Source organism: Bombyx mandarina, chromosome 15, assembly GCF_030267445.1.
Source record: "Bombyx mandarina strain Sakado chromosome 15, ASM3026744v2".
Classification (NCBI taxonomy): domain Eukaryota; kingdom Metazoa; phylum Arthropoda; class Insecta; order Lepidoptera; family Bombycidae; genus Bombyx; species Bombyx mandarina.
The window spans coordinates 14285194-14305388 of record NC_143221.1 but is presented as its reverse complement, the minus strand read 5'-3'; the positions used below and the strand labels follow the sequence as shown (position 1 = coordinate 14305388).

The 20195-nt window shown below is 36.5% G+C and overlaps 1 protein-coding gene across 5 annotated transcripts in view; it reads right to left on the bottom strand.

The window, feature by feature from the left end:
- Positions 1–16810, bottom strand: part of 5-HT2B (5-hydroxytryptamine receptor 2B) — a 108344-nt gene extending 91534 nt beyond the window's left edge. For all 5 annotated transcript variants that reach the window (XM_028181875.2, XM_089733418.1, XM_089733417.1 and 2 more), the window contains exon 1: positions 16612–16810. The gene's annotated coding sequence lies outside the window, so the exon portion shown is untranslated. The remainder of the gene's footprint in view (positions 1–16611) is intronic.
- Between the last annotated feature and the right edge of the window lie 3385 nt (positions 16811–20195).

Below are 20195 nucleotides of genomic sequence, written 5' to 3'. Positions count from 1 at the left end.
TTGCAACTTGTATTATTTACTTATAAATACCTAACATATGTATGCAATATTTTTTGAAGATTTGGAAATTCTCCGTGATCCGGCAATCACCCAATTTAATTACTAGCCAAGTTAAACTAAAAAATCGGGTGTCTGTAAAGTTGGTTGACTGACGATAGTTGAACGTGACAACGTCATAAGAAAATACTGATGGAATGGCTTAATTTTTCAAAAGAAAATTTTGATTTTATTTGTTTAATAGATATTTTGTATGGATATAGAGAAGGAGGTAAATAGAAATCACTATTGAATTGATCGAGACGCTTCAATTTCTCTCATGACGTTTTCAATCTTCAAATTAGACTCGAATTGACTACGGCGTTCCATGATCGCGTCTTTGTTGTCGTCAAATAATTCGAGAAATTTATTGCTAGTTTAGCCACGTGATCGTGGAACGCCTCAGAGCGAGGTAACGCCGCATGGGTCAGGTTTTTTCGTGCGTGCAGCCGGCTCCATCGAATTATAAGACGTTGTCACGTCAAAAGACCCTTAATCTAAAGCTGAAACCTTTGCTGAAATCCATTATACGTATAATGTTAAAGTCTTAGTAAAATCGTTATCTCCTACGGACCTTTTTTTAAAGTTCATTCGTGATTTTTATGTGGTTTATTTTATTTGGAATTGAGTACAATATAGGCAGGTATTAGATCACATTAGCTGACTGACGAAACGTGTGGTCTCTTGGGAGCGTAAGAGACAAATCCGATGGTGAAGAGTTTTTTTTTACGTTAAGGTTGTTTAATCTAATTCCTTTTTTGAGTACGGCTCTGTGCTGTCTGTATTCGAAGACTACCTACTGCTGGTCGTTGGAAATATACCGGACAAGCACATACGTCAAACGCGCATCTTACCCTTATACGCGAAATATCCTACATTTATGCTTAATACCGGCATAGCGTCGCCTTATATATTATATATAACTCTGAAGGCGTTTTGGCTAACTTAGAGTTAGAAATATTGCGAGGCTTGTACATATTTTGTTGAAATAAATTATTTCAAAATATTTTTTTATATGCTCAGAAAAGTTTAGTCTAAACAGATATCAGGTATGTTAATCCAATTCAAATAATCATTACATTATTTGAATTGGAATAATTAATAATTGATAATTTAAATTTAAAAAAAAATCAAACATAATTAGCCACGTGATTAATCTGTACTTTGCCCTCCAATGACGTCACACTGCTGTGGGGTGGCTTAGAACAGAACCAAAGCGTTTCGTCAAAATGAATCGTAAATGTTGCTCAAAATATTCCCTGAGAATAGGCAGCAACGAGTCTGACATCAGCATACTACAATCGCTAACCTACATTTACTAGTGGTATTGTGGACACGCACAGATAAGTACCAACATCTTGCCTATATCTGCCGCAGAGCAGTAATGCATTGCGATTTGAATTAAGGAAGAGTAGTGAGAATACGTTGTGGATATCTATGGGCTCCAGTAACCACTTAACACCAGGCGGGCTGTAAGATCGTCCACCCATCTAAGCAATAATAAAAAAAGAATTTTAATGTTCCAAGTTCTCGTGTCGATTAACGCTGATTCTTGGTGGTTATGTAAAATCGTATGTTATATCGTATTTTTGTTTGTTTTTATTGCGTAGACGGGTGATAAGCAGGAATAAGCACCTAAGCAATAATAATAAAAAGTTGTTATCCATGAGACCTCGATGATGGGCTCAGGATTCTTTTTTTTGCTTATCCACTGCTAGTAAGCTCGAGGGATTATGCTAGCTTCCTAGTTGAGTGGTGAAATCATTCACTCAACTAGACCATAAAAAAATGCGTTCAACCCTGTTATTTATATAGATATAGCTACCGCAGTAATTTTAAAGAAAATAACTGCCTGTTTCCCTATTCTGTCTTTGTAAAAGGATAATCCTCTCCGAGTAGCTACGTTCTCAACGCTGCGGTCGTAGTGTTTCAGACAAAGCTCTTCACTGTTAATAATCTATGTTACCGTTTCAACTATACGTCTGTATAACATCATTGTCTTTGTTTTCTTCGAAAGAATTTTCGCTGTAAGAGAAAATACTTTGATTGAGAAATTCGATTGTTCATTAATCTTCTGTTGTTATTTTTACTGGTGGTAGGACCTCTTGTGAGTCCGCGCGGGTAGGTACCGCCACCCTGCCCATTTCTGCCGTGAAGCAGTAATGCGTTTCGGTTTGAAGGGTGGGGCAGCCGTTGTAACTATACTGAGACCCTTAGAACTTATATCTCAAGATGGGTGGCACATTTACGTTGTAGATGTCTATGGGCTCCAGTAACCATTTAACAACAGGTGGGCTGTGAGCTCGTCCACCCATTTAAACAATAAAAAAATAATAATATTTGTACTTTCATACCAATTCAAGTAAACGGTCTAACGTATTATCTTCATTACATTGTCATTTGGAAGTACCAAAAAGAGTTTTTTTTTTATATTTCTGTGTGTCACTTATGACTATGGAAGGATATAGCGGAAGAGGTAGACCTAAGAAGAAGTGGATGGATTGCGTGAAAGACGATATGTGTAAGAGGGGAGTGAGCGAAGAAATGGTATATGGTAGAGAGAGTATGGAAGGAAAGAACATGTTACGCCGACCCCAGGTGACAAGGAGAAGGGCAGGAGAATGATGATGAATGCTGATGATGATATAGTGTGTACACCAACATATAAAATGTCGTTAAAAAAAGAAATTTTAATTTCATGAATGAATAAGCGCATTTTGAAATCAATAGAAGGTTTTATTCATACATTCACTTGTTTTTAGGACGAAAATATTATATCAGTATTTTCAGTCATCTGTTTTATACATAGTTATATTGAACGTATTGTTTATGGACCGGCCCGCCTTTAAAATTAATGGCGTGCCTTACTTGTGTAAGCTAATAATATGTACGACCGACCAATTTTGCTCAAAATAGAAATTTAAATTCAATAGCTTGTTATGATGTACGTACTGAGAAACTAAAGTCACGGATGAAATACTAGCACGTTCTTCTTAAAGAACATTTGAATCAGGTTAAGCATAGGTATTTTTATCTTCTGATTAAAGGTTAACATGTACTGGTGGTAGGACCTCTGGTGAGTCCGCATGGGTAGGTACCACCTCCCTGCCTATTTCAGCCGTAAAGCAGTAATGCGTTTCGGTTTGAAGGGTGGGGCAGCCGTTGTAACTATACTGAGACCTTAGAACTTATATCTCAAGGTGGGTGGCGCATTTACGTTGTAGATGTCTATGGGCTCCAGTAAACACTTAACACCAGGTGGGCTGTGAACTCGTCCACTCATCTAAGCAATAAAAAAAAAAATGTACCCGCTACATATTTCCGACATTATTATTTACCTCACTCCACACGAGACGACGAACTATGAAGTATATTATCACATTCCCAAATGGACAAATTAAAATTGCTATTTCCAATTCCGCTGGCTAAAAATATTCTAAATTTCTCGGAACGAAAACAAATGAGGAGAAAAGCGCTGAATATAATTGAAAAAAAAAAAAAACTTACTTTTATAGTTGAAGCTTTATTCTTGCGTCGAACGCAAGCTCGGAGCACACGGCAGTAATTTATTTACCATTCGCTCTGGAAACACGACAAGGCGCTTTCAACCCATTATCTTGCGCTAGTGTTAATTCTGTACGATGTGGATAAATTCAATATGTTCGTTTTATAATTTATACAGAATCGATTTTAATAGGCATTTCAAACTGCAACACGCGACGTGGATGTGAGACAAAAAAAAACATTTTTATCTGCATTTTTAAATATCGATTTAGATTTAGCATCAAATTGTTACCTGATAAATAAATAAATGAATAAATAAATATTTACTAACAATCACCCCACGTTAACTGGTCCCGTGATAAGTTCGTAAAGAACTTGTGTTACAGGTACCAGATAACGGAAATAAATGTAATATTTCTATTATACACATACATATATTTAATATACATCCATAACCCTGGAAAAGACATTTATATTTATCATACAAATATCTTCCCTTGGCAGGATTCGAACCCGCGACCCCCTTGTGTAGTGACCATGTCACTTACCACTACACCAGACAGCCGTTGTTTTAGTGTCGGAAACTAGAGATACCCGATCAAGAATTCCGTCCCTCGCTTTGACTCGCGAGGTTAAAATAGCGGTCCTAATGGAATAAGTACCACCGCATCCTTCAGCAAGTAGGACGTATTTTGGTCACAGTAATCGACAGTATGGTACTCGCATGACTTGTCACACGACCTATCTTTTATTTTTTATTGCTTATGTTTGTGGACGAGGTCACGGCCCCCAGTGGTTACCGGAGCCCATAGACATCTACAGCGTAAATGCCGCCATCCACCTTGAGATATGAGTTCCAAGGTCTCAGTATAATTACAACGGCTGCCCCACCCAAACCGAAACGCATTACTGCTTCACGGCAGAAATAGGCAGGGTGGTGGTACCTACCCATGCGAACTCACAAGAGGTCCTACCACCAGTAATTACGCAAATTATAATTTTGCAGGTTCGATTTTTATTACACGATTTTGTTCCTTCACCGTGGAAGAAGAGGATAGATTTTTCGTGGCCTAAAGCTTAAGACGCCCGATGTATTTCTGTCAACCTCTGACGGTTAATCTTATGATCGAAAGGCCGATGGTCGTAACAACACAGACTCGGCGTCCTGTGGTAGGGTAACGAGGAGACATGCGTTCCGCGTGAAACACATTGTCTATGTGTCCTGCCTACAGCCCGCATGGCGTTAGAGAGAGTTCGGCGATGTCAACCTAACAAAAAAATCAATGTCGATGTTAAAATCCCACAAAGGCTCCTATACAAAAGCTTATTAACAGATGAGCTTAGAGAACGTTCACCCATTAATAAAACAGTCTAGACTATGACTGCAAGATGATTATCACCTTTTAGTTGAAATTCCGACATTTTAGTAGTGGTTAATTAGAGTTATTTAAAAATCAACCTTATTTCCTTGTTCTTAGGGATCTTTATTCACAGTACCTCTAATATCTAAATGTATTCTCCTAAAATGTTTTTGAACGCTCAATTAGGGAACCTATCTAGGAGAATCCTATGTAGAAAATAGCCCTAATCCTGGGCTCACAGACTTATCTTGCCCCAAACAGTAGAACTTGTGGATCAGCTAGACGCTTCTATTGCCGAGACCTAAAACCCTAGAACGTAATAATGTCTGAATATGAAAAATCGCGCTGCCATTTGTTTGTTGAATTCAAACATGATGATTTATACACATTGATTTCAACTCAAATCTTATTCTATACATCCTTGTTGAACGTCAAAACATGTATTTTCTGCCGCTATTCAATTTGGTCGCGTAGAGAAAAATAGACAGGAAAACAGAAGAAACCTGCTTCTAGATAATAATTGCTTTGATTTTCTGGTGCAGGCCGTATGAGCAGGTAACGAATGATATGGAAGGAGTAGAAGACCAAGACAATTAAGAAGGTAAAGTATCATTAATAGCTGAAAAGTCATCGTGGCCTAAAGTACTGTTACGCCGGTAATAGTAACGCCATCTATCGCGGAATAGTCGAACGAATATCGAAGGACCTAGAACGCTCGAGAAGTACAAAGTCATCTATTGTCAGATAGTGGAAACTACTACTAGAGATGTGTGGAATATTCTCGATAATTCTAGGGATGTCGTATCGACTATAAAAGCGTTGCAGAGATGACACGAAGGCAGCTAGTAATCGGAACTACTCGAAGCGAAACAGCGAACGGATCACCTGAAGCGAAGCGGAACAAGCGAATTGAGAATTTTAAAGTGTTTGTTGAGTGTTTTAAAGTGTTTGTGAAGTGTTTAAGTGTTCTAAGTGTTAAATACAGTTTTAAGTTGTACTTTGGTGAAATTTTATTTATCCCGAACCCCAGCGCGTAACAGTATATTTAAGACGCCCGGAGCATTCGTATTGAGCGATCCGTCTGTGCTATCGTACGAATGTCGCAGGCAGGTATCATTTCTAATGAGATACGTACATAACATATGTTTACGAATGACTTCCATCATACATTATTCTTGTATCGTGTAATAAAAATTTAACCTGCTAAATATCTATTCAAAATATTATAGAATAATACTTGATATTTTTACTATGTTAATGTTCACTTCACTACGTACCGACTACGTATTAGAAATATTGGATTTCGTAAACTGTAAATATTTTTTAATTATTTTAAATGGGTAGATCAATTGATACAACCACTGTGTAGAGCGTGGACTGTATTTTGGACTGGTCGCTTCAATAAAGCTATATTCAGAGCGAAGGTTATTTTTATTTTGTTTTAAGATAGTTACAACACGTGCACGTACAACCAGAATTTTTTATTGTCTTACACTGACTGTGTTGCCACACTTATAAGTGTGTTCCCACATTAAAAATAGTCATACAAAACTTAATGCTTAGGATTGCCCTACAATAACCACTACATAAAATTAAGTGATCATCGGAGCCAATACGTATTACTACACGAATATAGCTATCCGATTAGAGATATAATCCTACCGTATGTTAAAAGAGAATGCACGTGCATGTTAAAAATCCAGGAAGCTACGACTTATGAAACTTTAAGTAAGCTTTTCATCACCGAAAAAGAAAAAAAAGCACTTTTCGTTGACAATTAAATCCAATGACATTGAAAATTTATGTCGAAAATTCGTCGGTCGCCCGCATGTGCGCTTTCCATTCATCACTCGCCGACAGCGGACCGGCTTCTCGACGTAACAGGGACCAGTTCTAATGAGCTCCCACGAATACGACCGTTGAAAAGCTCAAATCACATTTTTTACTGCAATACTTTTATTTATTAGTCATCCGTTTTTACTACCAGCTAATTTCACCAAGGGAATGGGAATATTGAAGAAGAAAAAACCTTCATAAACGCAATACTGTGCATGATGTCGGGCTGAATCATCGAACTCCAGTGGTGACACCCAAAAATGGACTAAGAAGAGGGTAGTGGGACTTTTCTCCTCGTAACAGTCTGCAGCCTTCAGTCTATTTGTGACTATAACGCCAATAACAGCGCTGAGATATCAGAAATTCATTAAAAATAAAATCGCCTTAAGATTTTTGCTTACCACGCTAGAATTATTTTCATAAAAAAAAAGAATATCCCCACAGTAACAAAGTACCACAACTGGTCGAACAGCCTTCCAATAAGAATCTCGGACTTATGGCTCTATTTGGCGGTAAGATAAAGATGTAGCTAAACGTCATCTTTATTAGTAATTTACGTATCTTCACTAATTTAATTGTCGTCAGCTTATAACAGAGTGAGCAATTACGATGTATGCCCAAAGTGAGTTAACCTTGCTGTTAGCTACTTCCCAAAAACCTTGTTTTTTTTTTTAATGCCTATCGATCTATTTCCTTGCGCTTGTATAATATGATGACTCTTCTTTTAAGTGACATCTTCTTTATCATCATGATCATCTTTAAGTGACAACTGGCATTTACAATACCAAAAATCTCGTCTGCCAACTTGTGACATGATTTCGAAGTCTCTATTGCATTAAAAGCTGTGTTAACATTCAAACTCGAACTGCCTGCTTATTGGCCAAATTAGGCAAGATCATGACACTATTTTTATGGTCTGGGGCCGAACCTCCTACGATGTGCCCGCGCCTAGGGGGCGCGCGGGTTACGTGGGACTGGACGGTCCGCAGATGTTGGGAACAAACCATGGGCCTAAGGGATGTAATTTTGGACCCTACCCACTAAACTCCCCTGCACTGGATCATGGCTCTTACCTGATCTCACAATAATATTTAAAAAATAATTCAGTTCCCTATGACTCCTACACATGCCCCGTACTAATTTATGTACCGACCGAAAGCTCATTGGGCGTAATGTTCTCAACTTTTAAACTAAACTTTCAAACTATTACCACGGAAATCCCGAAGGGCCTCAAAGTATCGATCTCTAAATGACCACTGGGCTCAATTAAGGTAGAGTCAACAAAATTTGTCACTGTCAATTAGTAGTTTATTGACAAAAATCGAATGCTCGTTTAGAACTTGCTGAAGGTCTCAAATAAGGGTGTTCACTAACGATGTTTTCTATTTAATCAGAAAACTAGGTGTGCTCTCTAGTAATGGCCGCTTTAAGTTCAATATAATTAATTCATTTGAATTGGGTGGCAACATTGCATAACTGAAGTGTAACTAATAGTTTTTTATTATATACCGTATATTATGATGTATATGTGTATAGGATTTGGCCCGACCAGGAATGATATAGAATACTGCCAAAAGTTCTATCATGTGTTCAATATGTTTGTAAATATTCTAATTTGTTCTATGGGTCTGCTAGAAGATATTTTATTGTAAAGTAAACTACATCATTTTGTAGAGACCCGAGATATTCTCGAAGGTCGAAGTGTCTGTAAATATCTGCCCAGACTCTCCGACATAAACAATAACCTTTGTACCGGGATATATAGTATGATAAAGGGTCCAACAAAGCTAAAACCGAAAGATATAGATGACGACATGATCGTAATTAGACAAAAAAATCGCTCCTATTAAATAATAATAATATGGACTTAAGAAGCGGGGCCTTTGCCCAGCAGTGGGACACTAGAGTGCTTAAACATATTTTTTAGTAGTTATTGCCCAACAGAAGAAATCTGACAACAGTTTGAATGGCGTTCTTTTATTGGATGGATCCACGAGACCACGGCTCACCTGGTTGTTAAGGAGATACTGGAGCTCACAGATATCGGACCCGAACCGATATCTGTTTTGCGGCAGAAATGGGCAGGATCCTGGTACTTATCCGTGCCAGCTTGCAGGATGCCCAGCCACAAGATATCACACAATAGAGATTTTACGGGTTTGATTTTTATTATGCAAAAGCGCGTTGTGGAGGACTTTCTTGAACACTCTTAAGTACGTGTGTATTTCCTTAAAAACTCTAGTCGCTGGGATTCGAACACGGGCATAGTTGCATCGCTTGATACGATGATACGTATAGAAGTCGTCTTACACTAAAGCCACGGCGACTTTATACTTCCTTCGTATAAGAGTAATTTATATATTTTTTTTAGATAGGTACATGTAGAATTGGGACGGTGGCATTTTTTTTCTGTCACACATCTTAACGTTCCATTTCATACTCTTTACATACGTTCCATTCTTAACAAACCTATATGCTTCCGCTGCTTCCACTGGAATCAGATTGCTATTCTCGCACCTCGGTCATTGAACGTGAACTTAGTAGCTTAAATTCATTGTCTTCACACACAAACACAAACATACTCTTTACAAAAGAGGATTTAATAGAACGTTTTCGCTATGTTCCGTTTTTACAGAATTATCGACAAAAAAATTGTTGTGTAATAGCAGTTAACTCAAGAGCCCCTATTATACAGACAATCTTCCAACGGTGGTTTATCGTAACAGCGAATCTCGTTGTTTAAAACACCCGTATTTTCCGCTTAAATAATGTTATTTTCATACATTCACGACAAGTGTAGACAATTTGATAATTTTGGTTTCTTGAATACAGTGTGGTTTTAGCTTTTCTTTTTCGATTAAATTTCAGTATGGAGTATTTATTTCGACGCGCGACATTTTTATTTGTATAAAACTAAATCAGTGAAATCTGAGTTGTTTTTTCTTTTATAATTTATTGATGCACAAAACAAACTACAATCATTACAGTACATATTAGCAAAATCGTACAAGTAGTACCTTAATATAATCTGGATTGCGATCTAAATGGTATATGCATTCAGCAAACCCGTATCAATTAATGTAGCTTTGGCCACTAAAATAAAATAAAAAAATAAACATAAAAAATTACAAATAAAAATAAAATTGCGAATTCGATAAAAAAAAAACCAACGGTATCCACATAAGTAGACAACAATACAACCAACACAAATATTATATTCATAACTAGCCATTGTTAAATAGGATATACTTCACACATCTGACAAAACCCTCGAGTCTAGGTTCAAAGATATCAAGGTCACCGTGACATTAAGCCAAATTTTAATCATTATACAGTCTGACCATTCTTACCATAGGGTTATAGTATGATATATTATTTTCATATGTCCGTAACGCCTTTGCGTTTACCAAATACGATTTTTTTTACAATTTATTTTGTTATTTTTATAGTTGTTGGTAAATTATTCTGTTATTTAGGAATTATTTTCAATCGTCTAAATAGTGATTTTAATCAAAAGCAAGGAACACTAAAGTTGCGCTTGTCATAGCGGGCGACCGTCAAGACATATTCTCTTCTATTTATTTTGTTAATTTAGTGTTTCTGCTGTGCTTAGGATCGTTTAATTGTTTAGGTCAAAAAATTGTGTGTCAAAAATCCAGATGATATATATTATTATATATTTGTTCTGGTGGTAGGACCTCTTGTGAGTCCGTGAAGCAGTAATGCGTTTCGGTTTGAAGGGTGGGGTAGCCGCTGTAACTATACTTGAGACCTTAGAGCTTATATCTCAAGGTGGGTGGCGCATTTACGTTGTAGAGCTCCAGGAACCACTGACGTGTAGACGAGCTCACAGGCCACCTGATGGTAAGTGGTTACCGTCGCCCATAGACTTCAGCAACGCCAGGAGCAGAGTCAAGCCGCTGCCTACCGTTAATTACTCTCCATAAGCCTCGTTAGTATTAGTCAGCTAGTATACAAATAAAAACCATCCTATATGTAAACTATTGAGCCATTTTTGCGTGACTAAGTTAAGACTAACATACGGGATTTTCATATTAATCCTACAGGTTTTCGTATGAATTTTTTCACAAAAGGCAATCTCATTCGATCAGCATCTGAGGTCGTATAGACGAAAACACAAAACGGTATAGAGCAAAAACGTCATGTGATCCGGCATCACACGAGCTTTCTCCGGGCGACAGCTTATCTGCTGCGTCAACCGTGAACCCGTTTGTGATGGTCGAACGTGACGTAACCGTCTTTGTACGTCAAAATTAAATGACATTACTTTAATTAAACAGTCGGTTTACTGACATAGGAAAATGTTGAATGTTTTTTTTTCTTGTTGACACTAACTTAATGCGTAATTGTTTACGTTGTGTGTTTGGTTGTGATGTTGTAATTTTACTAGTATTTTTATTATTATTGAGTGGATAAGTGAACGTGCTCACAATCCACCCGGTGTAAGAGATTTATCTCAAATGCTCGGTTCATGCCATGCTCGAAATGCCAGGTATTCAATCTGGTCTAGTCTACATTTTTTTTATTGCTTAGTAGGACACAGCCCACCTGGTGTTAAGTGGTTACTGGAGCCCATAGACATCTACAACGTAAATGCGCCACCCACCTCGACATATAAGTTCTAAGATCTCAGTATAGTTACAACGGCTACCCCACCCTTCGAACCGAAACCCATTACTGCTTCACGGCGGAAATAGGCAGGGCGGTGGTACCTACCCGTGCGGACTCCCATGAGATCCTACCACCAGTGATTTATGGTATTAAATTTTTACTAATCGTTATTTGTTAATAAGCGGTCTTGTTATTATTAATAAATACACGCATGTTCTGAAGTATCTAAGCGGTAATAGCACATAAGAATTTATATCTGTAATTTCTTCATACACAACGGCTTATGAGTTTGTTTGTGGTTGATTAAGTTAGGCACCATTGAACTATATATTCTGAAGCAAGCCCTTTAGAATTCGAATTAAATTCATCTGATATTCTAGTAAAACAAAACAGTAAAAAAAATACAGCGATGCACATAGGAAACTTTTCTGGAAACAAAACCCGTTGTTACAAGCATTGAGTCATTCTAAGAGTTTAATTCAATGTATTTATTTACCACATTTTAAAATGTATTCACGGATGGCCATCGAAGCCTCAACGGAACACAGTCACGTGTCAGCAATCTCTGTAACAATAACCACAATAACAGATTCCCAGCAATGTCAGCAATAACTGTCACTGTCAGCAATAAGATATGCGCCAAAATTTAAAAAGAATAAACCCATGAATATTTTGTAAGAACGATCAGTTTAAGCCAATGTGTTATAACGTGCCAATAAAATTGTCCGGGTGTGTCTATTATAGATGTTTTCACACTTTATCGATTCCCTCATGCGTAAACTTGTTTGTGACATGCATGAGCTAGTTGTCTTTGAGGATAAAGTGAGGCTTTTCGATTTAGGATACAGATGCGGGTAGAAAAAGGACATTGTGGAAATGTTATGATACATAATTACGTTTCATATATTCCGACGAAGATTTTCAGAGTGAAAGAATAATATTTTACTAGAGATCCCGCAGTAGTCGAAATTCGACTATAATTAATTGGAATTGTAAGTTTGTACACTATTATGATTGTATTTTATCTATACTAATATTATAAAGAGGAAAGATTTGTTTGTTTGTTTGGTTGCGAATAGGCTCCGACTACTGGACCGATTTTAAAAATTCTTTTTCCATTAGAAGCCGACATTGTCCCTGATGAACATAGGCTACTTTTTTTAATTTTTTAATTTTAATTTTTTTTTTTGATTTCATGTGTGTTTTAATGTTTCCGAAGCGAAGCGAGGGCGGGTCGCTAGTACTTCTATAATCACAAGTTTCGCCAAGACTACACTATAAAAAATATTAACAAAGAGAAACAATATTTAATCTATTCTTAATTTGACAACAGACGTCAAGAACAAAAGTTTGACAATAAATAGTATGCATGCGTGTGTGCGTCAAATACATGGTATGTAGTGTGTGTAATGTTTTCTTTATTGATTTAATGTATCTTTTATGCATTATTTTAAAAAAATATTAGCAGTGTGCACTTCTTCTCTATATTCTCTATAAGTGTGGAAATTTTCATACTCCTCCGTCCGCGCAATTTTCGTAAAAAGGGATACAAAGTTTTTCCCTTCACGTATTAATATATAGATGTACATTATATATAAAAATGAAACTCGCCAACGACTTCTAGAGCATCATATCTTACACGGTTAGGACTATTTTACTTTTTTTACCATTGTCGGCAGACAATACGGCCCAGTGCATGGTTAGTGGTGACCGTCGCCCATGGACTTTAGCAATGCCAGAGGCAGAGCTAAGCTAAAATATATTTGCCATTGTGGTCCAAGGACATCAACAGACAGATAGACAGACAACTAATCTGGCACCTGCCCCGATTCCATCAATTCAATTCTCCGTTAAAATCGATTACGAAAACATTCCTCATGAATATAATGTTCAGTGAAATTATCCCACCTACACCGGTAGGTACATCAAAATTTCAGTTGTCGCATTAAGCAAATTAGCATTTTATCTATATGTTTGTGTACACAGCACGAGCAATCGTAGCGTAGCAATCCTTTGTTTAAAAAGGAAATCCTGTAGACGGCCTCATAATGGCGAGCTTAATACGATTATCAGATCGCGTTTCAAAATTTAAGCCTAGATACGGGACCAAAGCTTTAAGGTCTGGTAAGGCTGTCCAATCACGATTTCAAATGAGTTTTGGAGTTTATTCGCCTTAGGCTCGAATTGGTAATCGCAGTAATTAAAAATGATGGTAAATCTACATTTTGCGTACTCACTCTTTATGTGGTCCTACATTACTGAAAGGGCAAGATATATCATTCAATCTACACGGCGGCCAACTGGTAGAACCGGTAGCAAACTGTTTACTAGGACCTCTTGTGAGTCCGCACAGGTAGGTACCACCACCCTGCCTATTTCTGCCGTGAAGCAGTAACGCGTTTCGGCTTGAAGGGTGGGGCAGCCGTCGTAACTATACTGAAACCTTAGAACCCATATCTCAAGGTAGGTGGCGGCATTTACGTTGTAAATGTTGCTTAACACTAGGTGCGCTGTGAGCTCGTCCGCCCATCTAAACAATAAAAAAAAGCCCTCAAATATTTGGGTTGAGGCCGAGCCTTAACTCCTTGAATTAGATTAATCGATTGAAAGTCTGTTTGAATAGCGTTAATTGTACTTGAATTTTAACTGATTGGTTTAGGGTATTGCCCAAAATAGATTCGGGTACGCCAAACGTGGGCTTTTGATATGAAAATCCTTTGAGATGGAAAACCGTTGTGTAAGCAGAGGAAACTGTGCGACATAGTGATTTATATGTATAACCTACTAACATTGTGAACGTGAAAGCTTGTAAGGAAGGAATTTTATTACTTTTTCACACAAAAGCTACTGGATAAATTGATGAAACTTCACAATGTAGCTTATGCATCAGAATAGAGCATTGGTTTAAAGTTATAAAACGAACGACAAAAAAAAAGTGGTTTTTCGTACATGACAATGTAGAGATAGTGAAAGTGGGGCTTGACCGGTTTTAACTAATATGTTTGTGTATAAAAAGCCACCAAGTACTAAGGCCTCATTGCTAGCTTTATTATAAGCGGTACCAGAAGCTCATATATATGAAAAATTTAATGCCCCCTTCCTACATCTATTCTAATGAAAGCGGAGGTTGTACTGCAAAAAAATTGGGAATACGAAGTCACAGGGACTAGATTGGAAATTAGATACTGGATAGCTATATTTTTTTGGACTAATTAGACAGCTTATAGCCTAAGTCCGTAGTTAATGCTTCGCAGCAGAAGTAGACATGATGGTGGTACTTACGCACCACGGCTCATTGTGCATGTAATTATTATTACTCCTTCAAGATGTTTTTTACAAAGTTAAGTTGTTTTTTAAGTAAAAGGTTGACATCTTATGAGTCCGCACGGGTAGGTACCGCCACCCTGCCTATTTTTACCGTGAAGTAGCAATGCGTTTCGGTTTGAGGGGCGGGGCAGCCGTTGTAACTATACTGAGACCTTAGAACTCCTATCTCAAGATGGGGGCCACTTACGTTATAAATGTCCATGGGCTCCAGTAGCCACTTAACGCCAGGTGGGCTGTGAGCTCGTCTACCCATTTAAGCAATAAATAAATAAAACTTTTTTATTAAAATCAAGACTTAGCGCAGCGAAAGAACAATTGACGCTTTTTTAGATGACATTTTGTTTTTCATTCAAAAGAAAAGCAAAAGCTCAGATATTAAATAAAATTGTTTTTAACTTATCTGATGTACCTAATATTTTCTTTATATATTTTTCTATATTGCAAAATCACTGCGATTAACGTTCTGACAATCTTTACGTTATTACTAAGATGTATACAAAGTATTATAGACACGTGTCAATGCTATAATCCTAAGAAATCGTGTGAGCTAATTTTATTATTATAATAAAGTTTATTAACTATAATATTTTATTATATAATGATTATTTATTATTATTATTATATATTATTATATATTATATATTATTATATATTATTATTATTTATTATATAATTATTATAATAAAGTTTATTAACTATAATAAATTTGACTACGTATTAAATAATTAAGGTTTTTTTTTATTGCTTAGATGGGTGGACGAGCTCACAGCCCACCTGGTGTTAAGTGGTTAGTGGAGCCCATAGACATCTACAACGTAGACGCGCCACCCACCTTGAGATATAAGTTTTGAGATCTCAGTATAGTTACAACGGCTGCCCTACCCTTCAGACTGAAACGCATTACTGCTTTACGGCAGAAATAGGCAGGGCGGTGGTACCTACCCGCGCGGACTCACAAGAAGTCCTATCAGAAGTAAAAAAAAAATTAATTTTTTTTTTTGTTCATGCTTTAATCTATAATAATAAGAAAAAAACAATAATCCCTCCGAACCAGTTAAACTGATTGACGATTCCATTTATTATTTCAATCACTCTCCCCTACCAGGAAAAGCTGAATCGAACATTCGATCGTCTATCAAATTTGATTGATAGCTCAACGGCTACGTCAAAAACTGGGAGTTCATCAAACTATACATTACTTTGGACTTTTGCGAACGCAGTCATGGATAAATTTCGTTAGGAAGACAGTATGAACGATTGATTCGCTAAATTTACAAATTGACCGATTTATTCGTGAAACAGGCAAGATGTTGGTACCATTTTTCCTATTTCTCCCATTAAGTGATTAGACGTTCTTGTTTCAGAGTGAAATGCCAGTGGGTGACCAATAAACTTTTCTATTCAAATATGTAAAAAGAATACTTTATTCACCACAAGTAGCATATTAATTTTTTAAACCTAATTATAATGTACAGCTTAAATACAAAATATTAATTCATTTCAAATAAAATCAAGGCTTCTCGTGATTTAAATATGCCCTTTTATGCCCGCTCGATAATAGTTGGTAATTTTCTTTAGTCATATTACGTAGAGTTTGTTATAATGAGTTTTTATTGCATAATATTAAGCTGTCACATTTTCGTAGCCGCGTCGTAGAAGGCCATTAAAATAACTTCATTGGGGTTCAAATGAATGCTTGTTCTATTTATACTCTCGATTTTGTCACAAATTATATTACATAAATGACTGACGCTTATTCTTTTGTACAACATAATACACAAAATCTCATAAATAGCAATATAAAATCAATAATGTTTGATTTACGTGAGACTATCTACATATTCTAGAAAGGTCTAATTAAAATTTTATAACGTAAATTTTAATTCAATGATTGTTCAACAAAAAAGAAACTCACCTTTTAAAAGCACACACAGTCCATTTTACAATAAAAAAATAACACTAATACGCTGCATTGAATTGCCAAAATATTAATTAAAAAAAAAGATCGTATGACCGACACATTTTAGATTATATTTCATAAAACTTTTCACTGGCTCTTTGTGAAAGCTCGATTGTGAGCTACAGAGCTTTTGAGCGTACGTGTGGCAGCTACGGCGGTTGCTGCCGAATGAAGTGAGAGCTACTGAAGGCACCTGTTGTGTTCGCAGCCTTATTGCACCTCTGTACCTGTAAATGTGTGAAAGCACTAACTATTTTCTTTTTATCAACCACCAAGTGTGCACACACATTTCACTTAGGTTAAGTGATTATAAAATGATGAAACACATATTCAGGTCCAATTACTCAAAGCTATGAGTTATTGGTTAGCAAAAATATCTTAATGATTAAATTCGTATCTGTTTCTAGTATATTATATCCTTTCTCTCTGTCTGTTAAAAAAAAACCGACAAATAAACTTTTGAAATCATATTCAAAATGTATCTGAATTCATGATTTGAACCCCAACAGAGTCGCAATGTGTATTAATGTTGTTGTATAGTATGCGAAGTTGAATTGATGGCTCACTTGGTGTTAAGTACTCACCGGAGTATAAAAACTAGACTTAGATTAGCACAGTTCCCGTGGATTTCGTAAAGAACGAGAAAGGGCAGCAGATGGACAGCTGACAGATGGGCATCTTTGGAATATTATATACCAGCGTACTACCATTGCCAAAGAGTAATTCCCGTTTTTTTTGTCAGGAGGAAATTGCTGGACTTCCGTCCTCCACTAGGGATGGCGGGTGGAGCATGTTGGAATTGAACTGACTAAAACCTCCTGTCGCTCAAAAAACGACGTCCAAGCCTCGCTTGAGACAAAACTCATCAAAAGGCAAAGGGGGGAAAGTGAAGCGTTTAGTGCGTAGCACGTCTCAAATTACTTACAAATTACGTCTTACTATTTGGAGTGATTTCGACACATGAACCTAGGTACTTGTATGAGAAGTTAGATTGGAGAAGTACTCAGTACAGGTATGGCTCACGAGCTACTGTTAAGCCATTATTGACGCCCAAATACAGAACAGCTGCTTTTCGGGGAGCGTTTAAATACGCAGCTACGCATTGCTGGAATGATCTCCCACCACCTATTCGTCACATTGTAACAAAGCATGGCTTTATTAATCGTTTAAAATCATTCAATTCTTTTGGACTCACAAAAACTAATCTAATTTATAGTATTTATAGTAACTAATTTAATCCTAGCTCGTGAAAACTTCCTTTTATTAAATTTTTATTTATTTTTATTTTTTTAGGCTGCCCACAGTTATTATGTTTTGTATTCGGGTTCACCGTTTAATTTGATTTTTGTTTTGTTTTTTTCTTAAATTTTTGGTTTTGTTTTCTGGTTCACCATTTAATTTGATTTTTATTTTGTTTTTTTCTTAAATTTTTATAATTTACTAATTTTACTAATTTATACCATATTCTGAGTATGTACACACGTACGGAGTCTTCATTCCCGCAAAGAACCAAAGGGAAACGGGGGTGACTGAAAATCAGCGCTGTTCAATTTATCAACCTTGAACAGCAATAGCTGAGCCACCTCCTTTTGCCTTTTTCTCTTTTTTTTGCTTTTCTTTTTTTTTTGTATTTCATTTTATGATGTGAAAGGCAATAAATGATCTTTATTATTATTATTATTATAAATTCAATTCAAAATCATTTATTTCAACTTAGATGTCAGTATGACACACTTGTTGAATGTGAAAATACAAATAACAATGTTAACTCTACCACCGGTTCCAAAAAAAGCCACAGTCCTGAGAAGAACCGGCGAAACAAACTCAGCGGGCTTTTTTTTTTGTTTTTTCTCAAATATTTTGTTTTTTTTAAATAAATAGAAATATTCACAATAAAAGAAAAAACAAGTCAAAAAAAATACAATTAAAAAAAAAATAATAATAATGAAAAATGAAAAGGCCAGGAGCGAGCGCCTCATTCCCACGTAGTGCCATCTAGTAAATAATCCTTAACTTTATAATATGCCTTGTTGCACAAACGTTCCTTAACAGCTTTCTTAAATCTATGAACAGGTAGTAGTTGAACGTTTAGTGGGATCTTGTTGAAAAGCTGTACACCCAGCCCCCTAAAAGAGTTGCTTATTTTCTTAATTCGAGCCGCCGGCAACGCAAGCCTATGTTTGTCAACTTGTTGTAACATTAGGTGTGGTAAATTTTATACATTTTGTTTTGTTGTTATTTAATAACAGATTATTGACACTAAACTAATGTACCACGCGCGAGATAGCATCATTCACATCATTGATATATACAAGAAATAGGAAGGGACCCAATATGGAACCCTGAGGAACACCCATATTAAGTAAGACACCGGAAGATCTCGTTCCTTTAACGTCTACCTTTTGGATTCTTCCGGTTTTGGTCTCTCCCGTCACCCTCCCCCTCAAGGGTATTTACCGTAGGATGACCATTCTAAGTGTTTCGACCAAGAAGCAGTCATGTGATCCAGTTTTAAGGGTGGAACAACCGTAATAGGCTACATACATAATTAAGACTTCGGCCTTAAATTTCAAGTTGAATGGCGTCTCGTTATGACGTATGAGCTTTGATGACCACTTCAGACTAAAAAGGCTGTCAAAGATATATAAATAAGATCTTCAAGACACAGCTCTCTCAGGCTTGTAACATTACTAGCACCGATACAGCAATTATAGTAGGTATTTTTAGTGGTAACGCATTTGATTCTGCGTTTTCTATCTATTCGTCTAACAACAAAAACGTTTACTAGTTTAAGGATCAAAAACAATTCACCATTACTAAAATTAAATAAAATTTAACGTACAAAAATTACAAAATTTGATTTAAAGATAAACTTTAATCAAAATTTCCAAGTTTTATGATTTGTTACATTGAATTTTCCATGTAACACACCCACACGGTTTATATTAACTTAACATTGAACCACTCAAGGATTAAGATAAACATTATTGTGTGCTTGATGTTCGAAATTGTTCCTCAGAATTGAACTTTGTCTTTATGCATTGACGGTGGGCAAACTTTCAGCCTCTCGTGAGTCCGCACGGGTAGGTACCACCACCCTGTCTATTTCTGCCATGAAGCAGTAATGCGTTGCGGTTTGAAGGGTGGGGCAGCCGTTGTAACTATACTGAGACCTTAGAACTTATATCTCAAGGTGAGTGGCGGCATTTACTTCATAGATGTCTATGGGCTCCGGTAATCACTTAGCACCCAGTGAACTCGCTCACCCATCTATGCTAATATTATAAAGCTGAAGAGTTTGTTTGTTTGAACGCGCTAATCTCAGGAACTACTGGTCCAATTTGAAAAATTATTTCAGTGTTAGATAGCCCATTTATTGAGGTAGGCTAAAGGCTATATAACATCACTTGGTGCCTTAAATAGTTCCTAAACATTCTATTATTCAAAAATATTTTCACTTTCTACGTAGATGAAGACGCGGGAAAAAGCTAATAAAAAAAAAAAATTGTATTATCGTAGCTTATGCTGTATCAACAAAG